Consider the following 6,319-nt stretch of genomic DNA (forward strand, 5'->3'; position numbering starts at 1 on the left):
TTCAGTCCACCATTCTAATTCCGCCTCGTGTCTATCGAGTCAGAGCAAACGTACTTATGGGTCTTTACTTATGAGTCGTCTCGCCACGAGACTCGTCCAACGGCGTCACACCACTACGTTGGACGCGAGTCAAAGTCCGGTCAACACCGTCACGTCATAAATCGAGTCAGCACCGAGGTACCACACACGGTCATCCTCGTCTAGTTGAGTATGATCTTTGTTATGTCCTTTGTGTTGTCTGCGTTCAGTCTTTGGACCGTGTCGGATTGAGATGTAATGTGAGCCGTTTTTCTGCCTCAGGACGATGGCCCTGTCTTCAGCTTCGTCCAACAACAACAACGACAACAGAGATGTTAAAACTGCCCAGCTAGCCAGCCTACTCACTGCTCTCGAGGTCACCCTGGACCGTGTCGAGACCCGTATCGACACCCTGGAAAACAAGGAAACTGGAGAACACAACACTCCACCCTTAACTGAAACTGATAAAAGGCTCAAACTGTTGGAGGAACAACTCCTAGCCCGGGGTAACAACATCCATCTCGAGAACAATCGGAGATTCGAACCTGTTGGGGATCAACTACCCGACAACTTTACACTGACTGATGTGCCCAAATTCAAGGGAGTGGAGGACCCACTCAATCACATTCGAGCCTTCAAAGACTAAATGGCCATAAAAGGGGTCAAACAGGAACTCTTGACCCGGATCTTTCCATCATCCCTGGAACCGATCCCTCGCCAATGGTACTAATCCTTTGACTCGAAGAACCTCACTACCTTGGATGAGGTTGCGGTTGAATTTGCTAAGCAATATGCCGACAATGTCGAGATTCAGGCCAACACCCGTACTCTGGAGGTCCTAACTCAAAATGATAAGGAGGGATTCACGGAATTCTTAACCCGTTGGAGGAGAGTATGCACTCAGTTGGTCAGCAAGCCAAGCGAGTCAACTTTGGTGGAGAAATTTGTCAACAATCTCCGCCCGGTATATCCCAATTTGCTGAGGTACCAAAACATCAAGACATTCCAAGATCTACAAATCCTTGGAACCCGCATCGAAGAGACCTCTGAAAGGGTGCCTAACCAAAACCACCGGTATAGGCTACCAGGGATCTACATCAACCGGATCTCGCCCTTATGGTCTAACAAACAAAATTGACGAGGTCAACCTCCTCGAGCCAACTGCGAAAAGAGCTAAGCGCCCTCAAAGAGTGTTCACCAAACTAGGGTCAACTTATGCAAACGCCCTAAAAAGGCTTATGGACCAAGGGAAATTACAACCCCGATCGGACCCACTCCGGATCCGTCTGATGCTAAGAAATCCCGTTTCTGGAATCCTAATGCCTATTGCCAATACCACCAAGGGAAAGGTCATGACACGGAAACCTGTTTCAAGCTCAAACACGTCATCCATGACATGATCGAGAAAGGGGAATTACCTTTGCCTCCACCAACAAAACCAAACAACAAGACGAACCCTTTTGGTATCCATGCTATCTTCGATGACGAGCCAACTTTGGATTGCTCACACCTCATCCTACCAATTGATGAGGAGGTGAATGCTTTGGAGAAGGATGCCTCGGACGGGGTATTCGTGTTTAGTGCCGCAACCATGTGATGCGTGTCATTTATATGATGTTTTACATCCTATTTTACACGCATTTCAGAGCTCATTTGTGTAGTTTAAGCTACCATTTCCCCTATTTCCGTCTACTTTCGTATTTTTGTACATTATTTCAGAAATGTGAAGAATTCAGCGGAAATTGAGCTAAATCCGTCCCCGAGTATCTTGCATTGCATTTGACGTGAAGTATTCACTTAAGGAACGAGCTTGGTGCGCATTTCGAGGCCCAAAAGACAAATCCACGAGATTATAGAAGTCAACTATCAGCTACTTCAGTCGATCGACCACCTCCTTTAGTCGATCGACCAATCCACGACTACAGAAGCTACTGTACACTGAAGAGCAGTCGATCGACCGCCATGCCTAGTCGATCGACCAAGCCGCTATTTCAGACGAGAATTAAAAGATCGAGAAACTTGAAGCCCATGAGATATTAGGTTTTGATAATAAGTGTTACGTATATTCCTATATAACGTAACTTAGGTTTTTGAGAATAATCATCTAGCTTTTATCAAGTTTTACATTCAGTTTTAGAATATCAAATAATTAGGGTTCGGAATATTGGTTTGCATCGGATTTTCGTTCGTACTTCTAATCATTCCGTTGCAATTCTTCTGCAATTTCGGTATTCCTTCTGTTTTATTTCAGATTATCTTTATCGCATTGATAGTATAGAAATTGCTAGTTAGGTTCCAAAAGCCAATTTTATCGTTTTGTGTTGTTTAATTGCCTAATCGTTTTAAGCATGAATTCCGTAGTTTTAATCCTTAATATTATTGTTGTTTCCACTATAGTCATGAGTCGCTAATTTATTCGTGCTAGGATGTAGGGGAACTATAGATTAGGCGGCGTAGAATTAACATGGACTGAAATCGCGTGTCAGTCGATCGACTGACCACGTGAGGTTTTACTTTCGTTTTAATTGTTTTAATTCTTTATTCGACGAATCGAGTGCACACGACTAGTTGAATGTCTAGGATTTGACTGACCCATTAGATCGAGAGATAGGGACAGTTGTTAGATCACCAATTAAAATGACTAAACTATGTTGAGATCGAAAGATAGGTAAAGTTTAGATTATTAGTCACTTTTCAGGACGAAAGTCAGTATTAGTGATATTAGGGACTTATAGCGATATCGAAAGATGCTATCTGTTAAGAGTGGACCGAGAGGACCTCTTGTTTTCCCGCCTCATGTGTTTGATTTAGACCTACTTAGTATGCTGCCGCCGAAACTATAGTGAACCGACCATCCTGGTATCCTTCTTTTATCTGTTTTATCCGTTTATTTAGTTTATTGTCTTTTATTGCCTTTAGCTGTAGACCAAATCAAGTCAACCCCCACTTTCGTTACTTTGGACTAGAATTAGACAGCAATTAATTACATTCGCCTCCTTGTGGTTCTGTAACGCCCCGTAAATTTCGGACCGTTAATATATTTCAAAAATGATTTATTAATCAAATAAAATTTGATATTTAAAGTAATTAAAGTAAAAATAATTCAAAGAAATATAATTTTATTATATTTTGAAGAAAAGTATTTATTTTGATAGATTTGAAATGTTTAAAAATAGTTTAAACCGTGTAAAATCTTTTATTTCGAAATAAGGGCGTATCGGGGGGAAAATGACAATTCGTTTGAACGTTGGGTAAACGAATTTGGAAATGGGTCGTATGAATACTCAATTTTATTGTAATCTCGTGTTTAAAGACTTTGGTCTTGACGGAATTTGCGTTTGACTTACGGATTTAATTATTATTGAAACGAGTCAAAACCGACTCGTAAAAATCCCGACTAAAAATCCCGCACTTCCTTTTTCCTCCTTTCCTTCCTCCCTTACGCGGACCACAGCCCTCTTCCCCTTCCATTTCTGATTTTTCTATCTTTCTTCATCCTTGACACACCAAAACACCATTTTTACCAAAATCAAGCTCAAATTCACCATATCTTACTCATTTCTAGTCCGTTTTTCGCATAATTTACCTTTCCGGAATCCCCTCGCCGAGATCTACAACTTAGTATGTTCTAATTTCAGTTTTCATTAAGTTGTTTTAAGACCAAATTTCGGAATTTTCGGTTTATATGCTTATTATTGTGTTTTAATTGTTTATTTAGGTGAAGGATTGGAAGACGAGTTCGGGGACTCGTATATTGTAGAGGATAGCGGCTAGTCGTCGTTAGGGTTTCGGTTTTGAGGTGCTAATTGCTCTTTTTCTAGCTTAAGGTAACATATTTCGAGTTACTCGACGAAAGATCGTCACATGTTTTTGATTTTTGTATGTTTGGTGAATTTTTGTTTGAGAGTTAGTTTTCACATGTTTAGAATGGTTTCATGCATGTCAATTGTTAGCTTAAATTATGCCTTTTGTTAGTTTAAATTAACAAAGTTGAATTGGGAACGATTAATTAATGTTCAGACGGTCTTATAATGTATAAAAATGAAAAAAAAGAGGAGAAATGGTGTGGCAGCGGGCCCGGCAGCAGCCGGCAGGCCCACGGCAGCCCCGGCCGGTCTTGGGGTTGGCCCGGGTCGGTCCGTGCTTGTTTCGCGGGTTTTCGTACAATCTTGGTCTTTTCGGGTTAATTAATAATAGAATAGTATAAGTAACAAATGGGTAGTATTTTGAATTGAATCATATTGTAATAAAAATTATGTTAAGGGTAAAACTATGCTTATATTAATAGTTGTCACATGTTAGGATAATTTACAAAATGAAATTGTAAATAATAGGCTCAAAATGAATTGTATAGCGATAATTGTAATGCTTTGTTGATTGTCAAAATCGAGCCTTAGTCCCTTTGATCGATGCGATGTCGATTAATTGAGTGATTGGTCGGCCGCAATTTGACCCGCACTGTCGCAGGTGGGGTTGCGGGTAAAAATTCGGTTGAATGATTTAGATAATCGGCCTTTTTCTTGTTTTAGGCCATTTATTATATCTCTATTTCACATGTGTAGTTAGTTGAATTTAAATAGCTTCTTATTTAGTTAGTTGAATTTAAATAGCTTCTTATTTTGTAGTAATGGCCCTAGTTTCCCCTAAAGCCTTAAATATTGTTAGAATTGCTAGGATTGGAAATTAGTATTGAGTACTTATTGAGGAACTGTTGGATTGTATCTTCGTATATAGCCTTTCACATGATAGAATATTAGATTTTATGTTGGTAAGTAGGACTTTTTGCCCTCTTATGGTTAAGTGGGTGTCTTAAATGACTTGTGTGGTGAGTCTTGTGTGGTATGGGCTAAAGTATTCAAGCTGGGACTAGCTGGGACTAGGTCCTAGGTGAGTATTTCGGCCTTCATCATAGATAGGTCTTTATAGTCTCTGACGAGTATATGTTCACTGCTTGATAGCCTTTGTGTTCCCGACTAGTGGATTTATATCCAAGTTGGGGCATGACCTCGTTACTTATTTTGATAGTATGGGGTCACTTAAGTACTAGCCAACCCTTCGGTGGTGTCCTTAGGGTACTCACTTCACTTTGTTTTAAAAAAAGTTGTGGGTCTTGGGTGCGGTGGTGTGTATCCGCATGTCTAGGTCTGCGCAGATTTTAGGCTAGGGTTGTGTTGTCTCTTGGCCATGTTTTCTTAATAGTAACCGCTGAGCCAAGATACCGGTTCGATTACCTTCCCTACCTCGTGGTATAGACTCGAGTTACAAAGTGACTATTGACGGTGCTAAGAACTTATGCCTGTCTTTGATATATTGCCCTTTCTTGTTTGATGATTCTATGAATCATAGAAGGTGAGATGCAAGCCGGCTATGGTTGATAGAGTTTGGATTATAATTTGTTAAATGTTTCACATGTTAGTTTAGTTTGGTCAGTTTAGGGCTCATATGTTAGAATAATTGATAATTGAATTCTTTATCATCTTGTTTACATGTTTTACTACATGTACATTAATTTTGACGATTCGTGGCTGGGAGGACTCGAAGTTACTCCCCACTGAATTGTGGCTTTCGTGTTTGTATAAAATGCGATTGACAGGTTGTTGATTCTTTGTTGGGGTCACAGACGAGCTAGTGAGCAAGGAACCTTGGACCTAGTTTGGCTTTCTTTTGTAGAAACCTTTTATCTTTTGGTTATGTATATAACCTTTTAACTTTTGGTTTTGTATATAATTTGAAGGGACATATGTCTCCCTTTTCCATTTTGGGTTTGTATCACTATATTTCCGCGTCTTAAGTTATGTATGTAAATTAGTTTATCAGTTGTTGCAGGGTTTTTGACACTCTTCTTGAGTTGGATTAGTTGTGAATGGTTTAGGAAGAAAATTTTTTGAAATTGCAGGTTTTTGGACTAGTTGAACCATTTACAAACATATCCTACCAGTTTTTCTGTAGAATTTACGTATTTAATTAAGGCTAGAATTAAGGGTGTCACAGGTTCGACCCTGTTACCACTAGCCTAGGTTAGTTTTAATAGGAATTATAAATCTTATTTTTGGTACTCACAACGACGGGTATCAAATTTTGGCGCCGTTGCCGGGGAGGCAATTGTTCTAATTTTTAGTTGTTTTATTTTTAGTCTTTTCTTAGTTTAAGGGACTTCTGTTCCTTAAACTTTTCTTATATTCTTCTTCTAGTTTCTTCTTATGCGCAGGTCACAGGGTGGTGAACTACTACCGATCAATCCTGAGATTGAGAAGACCCTGCGCGAGTTGAGACGATCATCTAGGATATTGCCGACAGAGGA

General features: G+C 39.8%; 1 long non-coding RNA gene across 1 annotated transcript; it reads left to right on the forward strand.

Annotated features, from left to right (window-relative positions):
* The first annotated feature begins 3,488 nt into the window (after window positions 1-3,488).
* On the forward strand, window positions 3,489-5,831 carry LOC141613696 (uncharacterized). The gene is made up of 3 exons (XR_012529267.1): window positions 3,489-3,639; window positions 3,737-3,845; window positions 5,612-5,831. It is a non-coding gene; the product is annotated as an uncharacterized LOC141613696 (long non-coding RNA).
* The last annotated feature ends 488 nt before the right edge of the window (window positions 5,832-6,319 follow it).

This window comes from Silene latifolia, chromosome 1 (assembly GCF_048544455.1).
Source record: "Silene latifolia isolate original U9 population chromosome 1, ASM4854445v1, whole genome shotgun sequence".
Taxonomy (NCBI): domain Eukaryota; kingdom Viridiplantae; phylum Streptophyta; class Magnoliopsida; order Caryophyllales; family Caryophyllaceae; genus Silene; species Silene latifolia.